This window comes from Thermobia domestica, chromosome 9 (genome assembly GCF_964235325.1).
Source record: "Thermobia domestica chromosome 9, izTheDome1.hap1.1, whole genome shotgun sequence".
Classification (NCBI taxonomy): Eukaryota; Metazoa; Arthropoda; class Insecta; order Zygentoma; family Lepismatidae; genus Thermobia; species Thermobia domestica.
In genome coordinates this window covers 62496824-62514480 of record NC_137462.1, presented here as the reverse complement: position 1 = coordinate 62514480, position 17657 = coordinate 62496824, and the positions used below count along the sequence as shown (strand labels likewise).

At 37.6% G+C, this 17657-nt stretch overlaps 1 non-coding gene across 1 annotated transcript; it reads right to left on the bottom strand.

Moving 5' to 3' along the window:
* Positions 1-16805: 16805 nt before the first annotated feature.
* Positions 16806-16877, bottom strand: TRNAR-CCG (transfer RNA arginine (anticodon CCG)). Its single transcript has one exon. It is a non-coding gene; the product is annotated as a tRNA-Arg (tRNA).
* Positions 16878-17657: the final 780 nt, after the last annotated feature.

The window sequence follows — 17657 nt, the reverse complement described above, 5'->3', positions numbered from 1 at the left end:
CTAGCATAATTTTAAATGTTAAATTTACACATTGTTTTCGTTCTTACAATGAAGAGGAATCACTGATCTAGTCAAAAGAGCGACTGTTAACATTTACCAAAATAAACTTATAATTTCATAACTATTGAAAATTCAGCCAGACAGAATATGAAGACGTTTTTAGATATGTTAAACGTAATTTACGCATAATTTGGATAGTAAAATTCTGAAGAAAATTTTATCAAAAAATTATTTCCATTTTTACCTACACATCTATGACTACTAAAGTCAATTACAGTAATAATAATAAATAACACTATAAACAATAGCACACAATATTATTGTCTTAATTCACATCTACTTTACTACCTGAGAACACGCAGGCGCCCTTACGTTGAGTCTCGATCCTAACACTATAACATTACAACAGTCAAATAACGCAACGGGAGAATGAGCCATACTTCAGTCACAATGCGACTTGTGATAATACTAGATCAGACCGAGTTGTTACATATCACCTAGGATATCTGGCAGAGCTGGCACCCGCAACGAGGAAAGCACGGCGATTTAACAGCTTATAGCCTTTAAATAAACTATGCAAACTTGCAATAACTGTTACATGATATTGATTGTAAAGACGATAATGGGAATTTTAACTAAAATTGTTATGACTTCAATACAACTAAGCCTGTTTTATTGTGTCAAAGGGGCGCCATAAGAAGGGGCGCAGGTGGAGATCTCCGCCTCCCCACCATGTCCAGTCCGACACTGCATACAACTATGAACTTAACCTATAGTCTAGTCCAGGGTTTCTCAACCTGGGGGGTCCGGACCCCTAGGGGAAACGTGAGAGGGTTTCCTGGGAGTTACGAAGATAAGCGGAAGATGAATGAGAAGCAAAACCAAATTTAGTTTTAATCCATTCGCTTTTAGGGAAGTTATTGTATCCACACATGAAATGAATTCTACTGTTAGAGAAATGAAAATTATGGATATTGTGAGATCTGCGAAATAGGAATAGGCTATTTAAAATACCATACACACTTTTACAAACCAGAAATTATAAGAGGAACGCTGGCAAGAAGATGCCATAAAATGATTGTCGTGATAGGAATTAGTATGAGAAACAGTGTTCTAGTCAAATTAGCAATCAACTAAGATGTTTAAAATAAAACGATACCTGCTGGAATACGTAGTAATACTTACGTTGTACTTCTCACCAAACATTCTCAAAAATCCCATTGCTAATTTTCGAGCTATGACGTCATTAGCATGGCTGTCGTCAAAGTCCATAATGAAATCATTAAATGCATATAATTTTTCACGTAATGAAACCAGAAAGTCCATTTTTATGGAAAAAAAATAAAGGAAATAGGTTGGAAATTTTGTGGAATAAACTATTCTATTAAAATTTGAACGTTTTCTTTGAATATTTCCAAATAAGCTCCCAGAATTTACTTATTTTTAAAATACGTTTTAAAATTTAAACGTAAGTATCTCCCTGACTATAGAGGACTAGTAAGTGTTCGTGCACTAATATTGTAACCCATCACAGTCACTTTAAAACAACATAGTTTTCTTTATCACAGAAAATAAGAGAGCTTTTTGTTTTTGTGTTATGGAGAATGTGTCCGTAATTTATGCTTAATCAGGTATCGTTCTTATCTGATTTTTATTTTAATATTAAAATTCTTTCAAGTTTATTCAGTGAATCAAAATTAATAGAAAAAGCACTTAAACTGATAATACTATAAATTAGCGCAAATTCAGTAATACACTAAATATCAAATATGTACGATGCCTGTACAATAGCTGTCGTTGTTTCACATTTAGTTCGAATGTTTACGTTATGCAGGCGGAAAACTTACTTCACTACTATCTTCCAGTACTGCAAGATTCCATCGATTTCATCGATAAGTTTCCATCCATTCTCTGCTTAGCACTGGCCTTCAAAAAATATATTATAGAACGTCAGTTTTTGTTCCTTCTTTCATCCAGTACACAGCCACGAAGTATTTTTACTCGTACTACCTACAGTGGCGGCTTTAGCGGGTAGGCCGGATAGGCACGGGACTACCCAAATATTTAGAAAAATATATAAACGCTAAAAGATACAATGAAGAGTAAATGTATTTTCCACTATTTATATTAATGGTAGATAATTATTTAACAAATACTAACAACCACTACTGTAAAAGTAATTTCCTATTGTCATTAATCAATCAAATGTGTAGGGGAAAATAGGGTAATGGCAAGCTGTGTATAATTGCACTCATCCCTGTTTACAAAGAAGCAGAAGAAGGAGAAGGCCTGCATGGTGCTCAACCCTACCAACAAGTGCCCAACGATCCTCACTTGAGTGGGAGAGCACTGCAGAGAACGTACACGGCAAAAAATTGTTGTGTTAATTCAACTCAATGTTAACACAGGGCAGTAGTTCCAGTGTAACTACCACTATTCGGTGTTAGTTCAGCACATACCCCGCGGTGTTGGCGTTTAACACAGGGAGTGTGTTACGTCTTCAAGACACAACCGGTGTTGAGCCGTGCCGTAAGCGTTAATGAACCACAAAATTACTCCCCCAAAATATGTTAAATCGCCTATATGCGTAATGTGTTTACATTATGCTCTCTAAAAAAAAAAAAAAAAAAAAAAAAATAAACAAGTAAAAAAATGTACTCCAATGCGGGAGGGGGCACGAACCACCAACTTTTCAATTACTAGCCGCGTGCTCTTCCGACTTGCCCACGGAGGCGATGAAGAAAACATCGCTTGTAGAGGGATAAATTATTGAGGTCTTTTGAATTTGGTTAATCAGAGTGCTCCTTTAAGCCGCGTATGTTTGACGATAACCGTTCGGGATAAGATAAAATCTGCTCGCATTGTAGACCTAATTTTATAACAAAATGACGACTGACTATTTACTTTATTTTATAGTTCTTCCATATTCACTTTCAAATGATCGGCGCCAGTTGCCATCCAATAAAGTTGATGCATTTGTTGCTTCTAGTACACAATCGCTTAGAAAAACAAGCAATAAATGCATCAAATGTGGGGGTTGAATTTAGAACACCTAAATGGCACATGTTTAGCACATCTTGTACTGTTAGGGTTTCTTCAGAAACATTATGTAAAACAAATGAAAACACATCGCGCCGTATGCATTTTGAAATTTTGCGTATACCTGGATTTGTTTAAGTATTTCTTTCTACTGTATTTGTCTATAGCTTCAATTCATAAGCCTTTATAATTAGATGTCCATTTGGCAATCACGCAGAAGAAAACACCAAAGATTCTACACTCGTGTTAATTTAACACACATGCTGTGTGTCATTTCAACTACCGGCATTTGACACACAACTCCAAATGGAGAGTGAGTTGTTCTAACCACTTGTTTGTTATATTTTAACACAATCGTGTTAACATATAGGCATATCGTTGAAATAACACATCGATTTTTTACAGTGTACTGCGGAGTATGACCATATATTGAAAATCTTTGTTTTTCTTCAAAAATTTCACCAGTTTTCTTTAGTGGTTAAGTTCAAACTTACTTCTGGGGAACGGTATTTTTGTAGTCAATATGTATGAATAGTCAATTTAGAATGAACATAGGGTTAGTATTTTGTTATAATGTTTACGCATGCCAGTCAAGAACAAAAAATCAAGATGGGCTGGTTTGGGGTAACAGTACGCATGAACACAAGAGTGCGTCTGATTAAAAATGCCTCATCAGGCTTTCAAAAGTGACAACGATATTGTATATCTGACATCTGTGAATTACTTCCATTTCTAATTGTAGCTATTTTGGGAAACGGTGCTTAAAAGTGCACAAACTGTTGTGAAGAAGAAGAAGAAGAAGAAAAAGGTAGAATATAGGTGGAGATAGATAAAATAATCATGTAATGGGAGTTGCTGTAACAAGATATAGTTATTTCGCGTTACTATGACAGAAAGATTATTCATGGAGTTTTAAGAATAATAGTTAATTGTGATATGCATTTGATGTGCCTAATTTCTCTTGCAATTATGAGTAAAAATTAAGGTGCTGGATCGTGTTGACTTACTCGAACTGTGGGCAATAATTGTAACAGAAAGGTAAAAGAATTTTAACGGTAAGTTAAAAATAAGAGTGAAACGTTACAAAGTGTGATACGTTCCCCATGAATCCAGAAGTTTTTACAGATGCTGATTTTGCTGCAAGCGATCAGTGCTGTAGTCAGACGGGAGAATATGAAAGCAGACCTTTCTCATGATGCAATGGACTCGACGAAACAAAAATTGGTGACGTTTCTGAACTGTCAGTTATAGGACCATCAAGGGAAGTGACCAATTCCGAAAGGTTCTCCGGAATAGTACCGTTCTCCAATTCCTAGGCAAAAACCATCGTCAGTGAAACAGAAGGGAAAGCACCAAAGCTCAGAAATTCTAACAGCAATGCGTCGTAAGGCTCTTCTGCAATAAAAAGAGCGAAGAAAGCAAATAGCTTTAGGGAATATCATCATATGGAAGTTTAAAAAAGAATTTAATTAAGAACTCAACTGTTGCATGCTATTATCCTCAACTCCAGAATAACTGCATGCAGTGTAAGGTTTCAAATTTCGTCTGCTATCTTATAACGCAGAGTAATTAAGCAATAGTTCCGAGTTATTTCATAGTAAAAATATGTAGGTATGTACAGCACTATTCATTAGATACCACGGTGCTCTCTCATTGCTGTTATGAGCAATTAAAAAAAAACGCGTGTCATTACCCCTATATGTATTCATATGCAAGGGAGTGGGCCTACCCAAAATTAAGATCCTAAAGCCGCCCCTTATCGCATTCATGAAAATAAAGAAGAGTTAAAGACTTCCATTTGATGACGAAGTTCACTATCTGTTGAAAGTAATTGGTAAGCTTTATTATTATTATTATTATTATTATTATTATTATTATTATTATTATTATTATTATTATTATTATTATTATTATTATTATTTGATTTCCTCAAAAAAGAAATTAAATCACACCTTACGAAACCTTACGAATGCACGAAAAAAATCATATGTTTGTATATGTGTCGAATGTTTTATGTTCGATTTTCTTTGCCATTCATATTAGGTATTAACATGAATTTTGATCTGCCGCACGAATGATTAACAGTAAAAAGAGACTCGTATCTTCTGCAATAAGTATCGATTAACCTGCTGCCGTTACTTCAATGGATTTCGCCACAACAGAGATATCTGCATCAGCAATTGTACTTGGTACACGTACGTAGCATTTAGATGCCTTTTCAGGAGGAGCTTTAGAAGATTTATAAAACTTGCCTTGTTCGTGTGATTTGAAAGAAAATTATCTTCACACATGGAAATTTCAACATCGTGTTTCGAGATTCACTTTAATAGAAGTAAGAAACTTTATTCTTTCTGAATGGGCCATATCTGCTATGTTATGTATCCTTCTTCGTACCTATTAAATACTATGTGATATCTTCGTAATGCTCCTTGATGTATTTTAATATTGTCTTAATATATTTTTGTAGATTTCGGGACGTTGTCAAATAACTGTGCAACAACTGACTACCGTCAATTGTGCTGAGTATGCTGCAGAAAAATTACAGACAGAAAATTAGTTTTATAATACAGGGTGCATTCACAAAGTTTCAAGACTGAGTGTTACCTGAGTAGGGACGCCCGCGCAGACCCGTTCCACCGACAGGGTGTGGTAGTGCGGGGTGTCAGCTAACCGACAGCACGAACGCCATTTGCCTCCGAGATGCAGGAGTGAGTAGATTGCTAGTGGCATGTGTGCATGTAAGTAACTCCCGTCGAAACCTGAGTGAGTGAAAAATGCAGCGGCATTTGAAGCAGCGTTAAACTTTAAAGTTCTGTAAAAAACTAAACAAAGCTGCAGAGACTTTCCGTATGATTCAAGAGACCTACAAAGAAGACGCTATGTCACGTGCAATGGTTTCCGAGTTGCACAAGAGGTTCAAAGGGAGCCGCGAGGACCTTGAAGACGACGACCGCTCTGAAAGACCTGCAACACGCCGAACTGAGGAAAATCTGGCAAAATTGCGTGAACACTTAAACACTGATCGTCGTCTTAGTGTTAAATAAATTTCCCAGGAATTGCGATTTGGTCCGACTACGGTGTCCAAGTTAGTGACAGAAGAGTTGAAAACGAGAAAAGTTTGTGGCAAACTTCTTCCCAAAGATCTGACGGATGAACAAAAGGCACGGCGCCTGGCTGTTTGCGAACAAAAGCTCGAACGCTTGCAAGACGATCCTCATTTTTTGGACACGATTCCAGCGGTCCATGAAGCTTCGACGAGGTTCCTTCACAGCCTTGCGAGCCAAGACTTTCAGGAGCCTATGAACAGTGGAAATCACGCTGGCAGCGGTGTATTGATGCCCAAGGGTCATATTTCGAAGACTTTTAGTTCGGTGTATAAAAATGTACAATGTAAAATGTGTAATATTTGTTATTCTGAGATCAGCCTTGAAACTTTGTGAACGTACCCTGTATATAACAGTAAGATGGTTTATTGCCTTTTCTAATAGAGATGTGATTGTTCCGACAGTTCATAAGACAAACATTTCCCAAATCTTCACTAAGTACAATGCACAATATTGTGAATAAACTTGTTTATGTTAGTTAAAGACGAGATCATACTCTTGCACCGAAAATGAACTTCACTCAAAAACTTACCAACAGTGTTCTTGAGAGAAGTAAGTACAATTTAAAATAGTCGGGAGGCAGAATCTGGATAAGTCTCCAAAATAAGGAGTTGGATCAACCCGAGAGAGTAAAAGCAACCGGTGGTCCTAAATCATCAAGTCCAATATCCTGATCATTTCTAGACCGTCGGTGGCTTGATACGAGCGGAAGTTCTCCCGCACAGGCACGTAGCCAGGGGGGTCCGGACCCCCCTTCGAGAGCAGAAATGAAAAAAGGAAGGGTGAAACAAAATGAAATGAGAAAAAGAAGGATCACCGTTAAAAATAAAAAGCTACAGGAAGCTTTTGGTTACTCTTTCTTATGAGGAGATTTGTATTACTTGCAATACATGGTGGCGAGGTGAGCGCGATATCCTGGAAAAGGCAGAAAATTTGAAATTTCTAGAAAAGTTACGGAATTCTCAGAATTTCTGCTACTAATGAGGAAGATTTCAAGCTTCCGAAAGCATAGAGCTTTTGTGTAATAGCGTGGACATTTTTTATCATAATTTTTCGTCATTGCATCCTTGCAGTATCATACATGTTATTTCAAAAAGAATTTCTGCTGCTCCTTTAACCTGTCATTTGGATCAGACAGTAATTGACGGAAAAATAAAAACAAAAATTTATGTGGAAAGAAAGTTCTGTTAACATTTGATTCAACAGAGAAAGGGACGCAGATATTGTAAAATATTTTACAAGATATTACACTGAATGAGCAAAACTCATGGGATACCCACCTAATATCTGGTCGGGCCCCCTCTGGCCCTACGGAGTGCAGCGATACGGCGTGGCAGTGAGTCAGCAAGGCCCTGGAACACGTCCGGAGGCAGTTGGCACCACACATCCAGAGATGGAGTGGGTCAGTGGGTCGGTGGGTCAGTGGGTCAAGTTTTCTGAGTGGGTCAGTGGGTCGTGGGTCAACAGCATGTGACCCACTGCGACCCACCACCCACCGTGACCCACTGCGACCCACCACCCACCATGACCCACTATGACCCACCACCCACCGTGACCCACTGCGACCCACCACCCACCGTGACCCACTGTGACCCACCACCCACCGTGACCCACTGTGACCCACCACCCACCGTGACCCACTGCGACCCACCACCCACCGTTACCCACTGCGACCACCTCCCACTGCGATCCACCGACTCAGTATGATCTACCGACCCTATTTGCTCACTGCATTGCAGACAGCATCTTCTGAAGACTGGTAAATTTGTCTTCGTTTTACTTTCAACACCTTCATTTCCCTTCCTTTTCCATTTGTTTCTGTCTACTTACCTGAGGTGAGTATATCTAACCAAGTGAAAAAAGAACTTCAGGCACTTTTGGATATTGATATTTTTAATAGTAATAATAGCAATAGGACTTACACTACAACTTGGCTTTCGAGACTTGTGAGTTTTTAGAGCTAATTACTGGAAAAAATACATTTGTGAATCACTGTAATATATAAATTATTATATAAAAATTGAAAGTAACTATGTGTGCCTGATCATCACGGTCAAATTGCAAAGTCAAATGAAATTACTTTTGGTATATAGATAGGCCTTAATCCAAATTGGGTTGTTATATTGCTTTTATTATAATGCATAATATCCTAAGGAGGTAGTGAAGATCCGAATTTTTGCGAAAAAAAATGAGTATCTCGCAAGCCGTTAAACTTACGGAGCTAAAATTCAGTGTATTCTCTTTATTGAAAATAAACAGAATGTGTCCTAGCATTTTTTTAAATTCTCCTTTATGTGGTGGTGGTGGTGGTGGGGGGGGGACTTTCTATATATGGAAAATTGGTAGTGAGTTGGTTTGTAAAAATGATCGAAAACGATCGATGTTATTTAAGAAAAAAAATCAGAAACAAAAAATACAGTGCTTGGCTTCATATATCCATTGCTTTCTGCTATAATAATTACTGAAGATTATGTTTATTATATGGAGAGCTTACAGCACAGGCCAATCAACCCATAAAGTTGTGAGAAAAATAGGCATAAAATTTGTACTGTAAGCTTAATTACACGGAAATTTTGAAGTTTGGATTGTACGCATAATTTATGGAAAATTTTACACTCTTTTTCCCTTTACGTTGATCTACTTACTTTGATTTGGAACTTTGAAATTTTATCCTTTTTTCCACTGAAAAGTATTGATAATTCAACAAGGAAATAATTATACTATGATAATTTAATTGAAATTCATCGTAATTTGACACATGGCAAACAGCAGTGTGGTAATTGTAGTTGAAGCAGGAGGGAAATTCCCATTCACCTCTGAACACTTTCCAGGAACCTCGTTCCCTTTCGCTTTCTAGACGGGGGAGGGAACTTGGTAATGGTATCAAACCTTCGTGTGTAATTACAAAAATTAAATTTATAGACAAATAAGAAATCATCAGTTTATCAGGCTTTAATTGATAATTTATTCACAAGATTCCCTATCAAAGGCGTGGTAGATGAAGTTTCTTTTCTACATGGGTCGACATTGCAAACTGACATGGTTGATATGGAAAAGATGTTGTATGGTGATAGAGAGATGATACTTCTTGCTGAGTATTTCAAACCTGACCAAGAAAAATCGTTATCAGACTTAAGTCTAACAAGTAGATTGTCGATGAGAAGTTGCAGAAATCGGGTAAAAGTATTATAAATTTCCACGGCAGAGTGCGAACGGGGATTTCCCCTTATGAATTTACAGATGACTGATATTAGAAATAGACTAAGTGCTCAAACATTGTCTAACTTGTTGTTCATCAATGTTAATGGCCCACCGCTAGACATGCTCAAAGTAGACGAGCTAGTTATTTCTTGGCTGAATGATGGACATCATTCCACTGCGGATGATTTACCGTCAAAAAGTTACCAACAGGAAATAAATCCGATTTCAGATTTGTTTTAAGGTGGAAAATTACGAGTTATGGAAAAAGTATACTTGTATTACTAATGGCTTATTTGTGTTATTCAACTTTGTACCTAATTTTTAGTAAGCCTCTTCTTTGCTTTAGGTAAACTACTTTGAATAAATATTCATAATAATTGCAATCATGCATATTTGTAAGTTAAAATTAACGTGGTGTTTTAGTGATTACACAAATTACAATTATGAGCATACTTTATGGAATGCTCTCACATAGGGTACCCGAGCACCTTTATACCCTATGAACAACTGATTTTTCAAGACTTTTGTGAGAAAAATACTGTGAACTGAGAAACCATAACCTTTTCCATATTGTACAGGGATATTTTCCTGCGAATAGAAGTTTCTTTTGGAATGCGTTCAGAAATTAACACTTGCAAGAATACTCTCTTAGTACAAGTATATTTTAGGCACACACTAATTTTCCCCCACCTCGAACTGTTTCAATTTCCTCACTGACCAACACTTTACTTTCAATAGATATTGAGCTTTGTCATCAGGTGGATGACTTAAATTTTCTTTGATCTTCTCGATATAATTGATGCTGCAATTACAAATTATTCCTGGCTAAGTATTGCATGAAAGAAGAAACGAACATTAATATACCATACCATAATATCTATTTGAACACTGTTATCAAGCAAGGGCACTGATTTCTCTGTAAATTTGAGGAGGCTCATTCAGATGTAGAAGGTGTACTTATGAGAATTTTAAGACAAATTGCATTCAAAGTATGCCAAATATGGTATATTCATAAATACAGTAGGGGGCCCACATGAGGTTTGGAGTTCCCCGGGCCCCCCCAGGATCGACGCCCTTGTTATCAAGAAGATAATCGATGGAAACTTCAATGTTGTTCATTCTCGAACATATATATTGTTTATTCGTTTGTTTGTTGAAGTTTAAGTCTCTTTTCAGAGCCGAGACTATATGAGACGTGGATCTAAGTTTAAGATGGAATCAAAACCACTGTAATAACCTCTCATCGGGAATCGAACCAGGTATGGCGTGCATCAAAACCTCATGCGCTATACACTAAACCAGCGGGAAGAGATCATCGCGCGAATATTTACAAGTGGAGTGAAAACATATTAAACTATAAACCACAAAATGAGGTTAGAAATGCAATTATGAAACAACAAAGTCTTATGATGAGTTGTACAACTTCGAAACAAAAGAGGGAGATGATATACAAGATTTCGAAGGTAAGAGAGAGAAAAAAGAAATATATTTCACATGTCTGCTGCATCAAGGATGAAAAATAACAAGGTTCTTACAAGTGAGAAGAAAATTAAGGAGCGGTGGAAGGAGTATTTCCAAAATCTTGTCAGTGAAGAAAACACCAGTGACATTTCCGAAAATCTACCCATGAATCAGAGACTTGTTCAGCCTGTGGGTATGGTAGAGGTGGAAAATGCCATGAAAAAGATTAAAAGTGGTAGTGCCCCAAGACCAGATAATATTGTAAAGTTATCTCTGTGTAAGGATAGGTAGAGCTTCGTAGAGTATATTACAATCCTGAATCGTCTCCCACTATCGGTTTTTATTATAAAAATAATCTATGAACAGTATTTGACAGAAATACTACAATGACGTAACTTTTTAAATATAAGGCAGAGAAAGGTGACCCAAGGCCCGAGCAGCCTGGGGAGGATCGCTACAGAGCTCTGAAGAAACTAGGAATGGATTAGGAATCCCCAATGCTTCGAAGCAAGCAGAGAGAGGTTAAGACCACAGAGCTCCAAGCAAGCTAAGTGACTGAATTGGGAATCCCGACAGAGCTCCGAACAACTAAGCGGAAGAAAAGGAAGCCTAGAGTTCCGAAGCAAACTAAAGGCTTTGCGTTGGGTATTTCCTAGAGCTCCAGGCAAGCTAAAGGAGAGATTAACCAATCAAGATTGATAACTGTCCATGGAATCCTTTGGTTTATATAGGCGCTCTAGGTGTGGCGATGGCACTGCTGTTCCCTGGTCGTCATGTGATTGGTGGTTTTGCTGTTGTCTCCGTCGTCTGCAACTGTAGTACTCCATAGTAAAGTGCATGTAGTTGTTGTTTATAAATAAAAGCACGTGTGCAATGTTTGTAAACAATAAGCATGTAGTACAGTACAATATTTTTTTATCGAAACATGAAAAAGTTTAGATAAAGAAAGAGTGTAGTAGTTTACTTGAATTTTTAATAGGGTATTGCAAAAGATAATATACCAAAAAAGTGGAGGAGTTACGTTGTGCCGGTTTTGAATAGCAAAGGACATGTGCAAGAATGTAGCAACTACAGGGGAATAAAACTTGTGAGCCATGCAATAAAGCTCTAGGCAAGGATGATAGAAGAAATGTTGAGGAAAGAGACAGAAATTACAGAGATTAATTTGGTTTCATGCCAGGACAGTCGAAAAAGGGTCCAACTTCCGCTTAGGATGCTAATGGAAAAGTACAGAGAGTACCAGAAGGACCTCCATATGGTTTCCATCAATCTAGAGAAAGCGTATAATAGAGTACCACGGGATCTTATTTGGTGGTCATTGAAGAATAAATGTGTTTCGAACACATACATATGTATAAATTAACATATGATGATGGATGTAGAAAAGGAACAAGAAGCGCATGCGGAATAACAGAAGAATTCACAGTAATAGTGGGGCTTCATTAGGAGTATAGTCTTAGCCCATACTTTTTTTTTTTTTTTCAGTTGCGACGGACAAACTTACAATGGATTTTCAAGAGTTAGCACCCTGGAATATGCTATTTGCGAATAAGATCATGTTGGTAAGTGAGACTAAGGCAGTACTGCAATAGAAATTAGCTACCTGGAGAGGAGCATTGGAGAGCAAGGTCTTAGAATTAGTAAAACAAAGGCAGAATATCTATATTGCCCATTCAGTGAAAATATAATCTAAAATACAAGAATACAACTGGACGCAGGTGGTAATGACGGAGAAATTCAAGTACTACTTTTAAGCTATTCTTTTTGTGGGATCAATACTACAGGAAAATGCAGGAAGAGACAGCAGAATAAACAGCGGTTGGTCAAAATGGAGAGAAGCGACAGGAGTATTGTGTGAACGTAGGGAACCAATATGTCTTGAAGGAAAAGTTTACAAAACAGAAGTGAAATCTGTCATATTATAAGGAATGAAATGTTGGACGACAAAGAAGAGAGAGGAACAGAAATTGCATGTTGAGGAGATGAAGATGAAGAAGAAGTAGAGTGACGCAGAAGGATACAATTAGGAGTGAAGTGAACCGAGGAACAGTAAAGGTAAGACCACTAACACAAAAGCTTCAAGAAAGAAGACTTCAATGGTTTGGGGATACAAGAAGATGGAGTATCGAATACGTAGACCACTGAATGGATAGTGCAGAACTGAATTGAAAATAAGCGCGAGGTCGACCAAAGAAGAAGGACGGAAATTCTGAGAAGAACGATATGTTGCAGGTGCGTCACAATGCATATGACACAAGATAGAAACAGGTGGAGGACAGCAACACGAAAAGACGCCCCAGCTAATTAGGAAAAAAGGCTTAGAAGAGAATATTTTAGGTTTATAAGATTGATGAGTACAGAATAATAATGGAATAATAGAATAGATGTAATAGAATAATTTTAGAATAATAGAATAACATAAATATGTGTAATAATAATAATATAATAATAATAATAATAATAATAATAATAATAATAATAATAATAATAATAATAATAATAATAATAATAATAATGTATTAACATATATACAGCGTGTTTGAAAAAGAACTCTCTAGTTTTAATGTGTCCTAGAATCTGTACAAACTGGTATACACTATTCTAGTTTCTGGTGTTTGATTCATCAACTCTCCAAGTTTGTCTCCCCTCTAATTGGCAGGTCTGCTTGACCTTGAGACGGTACAAGAGCTGTTCTTTCCCCTCTGTTTCCTCAGTTCAGTCCAGGCAGGCGTGCAGTGCAGAGCAACTCAGCAACAATGTGTACTCCGCAACAAAAGGCGCAGTGTGTTATTTGGCTTATGAAAACTGAGTCAGTTATAACAGTGCAACGTAATTTTAGACGTCAGTATGGTGGTGAACCACCTACAGGAAATACTATCCATCATTGGCTAAAGTCTTTCAAGGAAACCGGTAGTGTTTTAAAAGCAAAATAACCAGGTAGACCGAGAACTTCTGAAGATGTTGTTGAACATATCCGTGTTTCTTGTGTTCGGAGCCCGAAGAAGTCATTGCCCAGACGTAGTCTACAATTAGGAGTGCCTAAAGGTACTGTGTATGATGTTGTGCATAAAAGACTTAAGTTGCGCGTCTACAAATTGCAACTGTTACATGAAATTAAACCTACTGATAAAATCAAAAGGTATGAGTTTGCTGCTGACTTTCTGCACATAATTGATGATGATGTACATTTTTTAAAAAAGATTTTCTTTTCTGATGAGGCTACATTTCATGTCAGTGGAACAGTTAATCGTCATAACTGCAGAATTTGTTGGCAGAGCATACACATGAAGTTATTCAGCATCAACGTAACTCTCCCAAACTTAGTGTATGGAGCAGTTTGATGGAAGATCGTGTGATTGGTCCTATTATTTTTGTAGAAAAAACAATAAACGAGGACGTTTACTATGACATGCTGACAGTACGTTTGTCCCCAAACGGACGATATTGAGGCGGAAAAGGGGCTTGTGTTTTTTCAACAAGACGGCGCCCCACCTCATTACAGTAACCATGTGCGTGCGGCTCTTGACACTCGGTTTCCAGGAAGGTGGATAGGTAGGGCTGGCCCAATAACTTGGCCACCACAAAACCCAGAATTGACCCCACTAGACTTTTTCTTTGCGGGCCACATAAAAAATGTTGTGTACAGTGAAAAGATCAGAGGAATCAATCATTTACGGGAAAGAATCGTCGTGGCGGTTGGGACAGTTACACCTAAAATGTTGGTGAATACGTAGCGAGAAGTGGAATATCGTCTAGACGTGTGCAGGGCCACAAATGGATATCACCTTGAAGTCTACCAACGTTAAACAAAACTTGAAGGAATTCTCTTTCATGATATGTACTCATTGATGTAAGTTTTCATTCATTTCCCAATTAAATTTATACTTAAAGCTAGGGAGTTCCTTTTTAAAACACCCTATATATATATATATATATATATATATATATATATATATATATATATATATATATATATATATATATATATATATATATAGGGTGTTTCAAAACAACACCGACTACGTTTAGGAGGGATTGCTGACAACAAGATAAGACAAAAAGTATAGACCAACTTGGGTGCACAAATGCTTCTATTCGAAGTAACAGGCTGCCGAAAACATGAAAAAATGAACTTCAAAGGCCCATAGCTCCTAAACTATACAACCTACCATAGTCGGATCAAGACTTTCCTTAGGAATTAATATGTGCTCTATCCAAAAATACATGTTTCAGAATCCTAAGATACTCACGAAGCAAGTTTTAAAGAGGCAGTTTGGCTATGGGCAAATAACTTGATGTACTCTCCAATTACCTCTATAAAAATTGTCGCGGAAGTACCACAGGATTCTGAAACTTGGATATTTGTATAAGGCACATACTAGTTCCTAAGTGAGGTCTTGACCCGACTACGGTAGGTCCCATAGTTTTGGAGCTAAGGGCTTTTAAAGTTAATTTTCTCATGTTTTCGACAGCCTATAAATCCGAAATAAAGCATTTGTGCACCCAGGATGGTCTATACTTTTTGTCTTATCTTGGTGTCAGGAACCACCTCCCAAATGTTGTCGGTGTTGTTTTGAAACACGCTATATATATATATATATATATATATATATATATATATATATATATATATATATATATATATATATATAAGAGCAGGCTGAAAAGTTTTGCCAGTTGTTATCATCTGCCCACGTGATCAGTAGTTGTGCCCAAGATGGCGATTGATATGGATGTGCAGTTATAGTAGAAATCGAATACTTGACAGCAGAAGAAGTTTCGCTCGCCGAATTTTTTCGCTGGACGCCAGTTGTGAACGATAAAACCTGCGTGGATGAGAGTGCCGTTTGAAGATGGAGCAACGCAGTCAAAGGAACTGACCAAAGCCACTCCAAACTTATTAACGAGTTTCGTTCTGGAAAGACATGCTGACTTTGTTTTTCGATGTGAATGGTGTTGTCATCATCGAGTTTCTTCCCAGAGTACCACCGTGAACTCAGTATAGTACATCGAAACCTTAAAGAAGCTAAAGGCTCGATTAACACGCGTCAGGCCTGATAATGTAGCTCCCTTTTCTTCTCAATGATAAGAAGCACCAGCAACCTGATCCCCGATGCAATATTGACGTTTGGATAACCCACATACAGCCCTGATCTTACACCCAGCGACCTTTGCATTTTTCGGAAACTGACCATTTTTCGAAAACTGACGGAATACCGTAAGGACACTCACTACTCTTCATACGAGGATGTCCAGCGTGCTGAACGATTGTTGTGACTCTCCAAAAACAAGGATTTCTCCGTGACGCTATAGAAGGATTAATGAGCCCTTTGAGGAAATGCGTGGAAGATGAGGGAGAAATGATGTACCAGAAGTGAAGTCTAGATGTCAAAGTACACACTGGTTTTTCTTTCTTTAAATTGTTTCACTGTAACCCGAGCTATTAATCAAAACATGTCAAAAGTTTTTCCGATTCTGATAGCTATGAATTCGACACAAATCTCTTCTTTCTGACATACGATTAGCTATTCATCGGACTTACAAACTATTAGCTTAAATCAGACTTAAACAGCGTCGAGAGTGTTATTATTTATTTTAGCGACCCCGATAACTATAGAATCGACATTAACATCGGCCGTTTCTTGTTATTTATATGCCCCTTTCCCCTGCCCTAGAATTGCTAAGGGGGGGGGCTCTTACCTAGAACAGAGAGCTGACCTTGAAGAGCACCAAAGACTCTTAGGGACCCTGAAAACTGGATTCGACACTAAAACTGGATTCTAATATGTCATTTTCAATTATTTTTACAAGTCATTCCTCTCAGGAGTACTAATTGAAAAATGAAATCTTTAAGTTTTACGTCCCACGCTTATGTCGGTTAGGCTAAAGGAGACGGTGATGATGAGAGATGGATGAAATGGTAGAATGAAGAAAGTGGGAGGAAACTGGAGAACCCGAGAAAACTCACGAGCACGGTGTTTGCCCACCACAAATTCCACACGGCGCGAGCTGGGATTGAACCAGGGACCTCAAGCACCGGAGGTGAACGCTCTACCACTGAGCCATCGCGCCCCCAGGAGTACTAATTAAAGCTGAATTTGGATTTAAAAACATCAGAAGTGACACTATTTACCTCAGCGATCCCGAAACTATTATCGATCTTTTCGACCACTTTAATATGTCTCCTCTCTCCTAATCCTCCTGGGTGTGAAGGGGGGTCTTACCCTCACTAGGGGCTGAACGTGGACTTAAAGGGCATCAAAACTGCCCCAATCAGCTCATGGCCCCAGAAAACTATGGATCTGACACCAATATCGGTCATTTTCGATCATTTTTATATTCCTCCCCTTCCCATTTCCATAGGATCTTAATCCGAAAGTGCTCTTTACCAGACTGCAAATAATATGTGTAGCAAGTTAAGTTGAAATTGCTCCAGGTGTTCCAGTTATGATGGAACATACATACATATAGACAAACAAACTCGTACATCCAATAAATATCTATTGATTTTCTTTTGTTTATATGATAATATTGAATAATGAATAACATGACGCAAATCAGCACTTAAAGAAACGCATTGAGGCATTTATATGTCTTTCTTACGTTATTACTGTCAAACTTTTAATTTGTTTTTAAGATAATTAATAATGAGTACAGTTTTGCACGTGCTTTTTCATTTCGAATTTTGAACTTAAAGCGCTTTTTACTAACAAACGTGATCAGAAATAGCGTAATGTGTTCCGTTCGTGTATGTAAGTAAATGAATTATTTGTCTTTTTCCTAATAACAGACTGTGTGAAGTACAAAGAAATTATTTATTCGTGTTCTGTTATTATGATGTAGACATGTAAC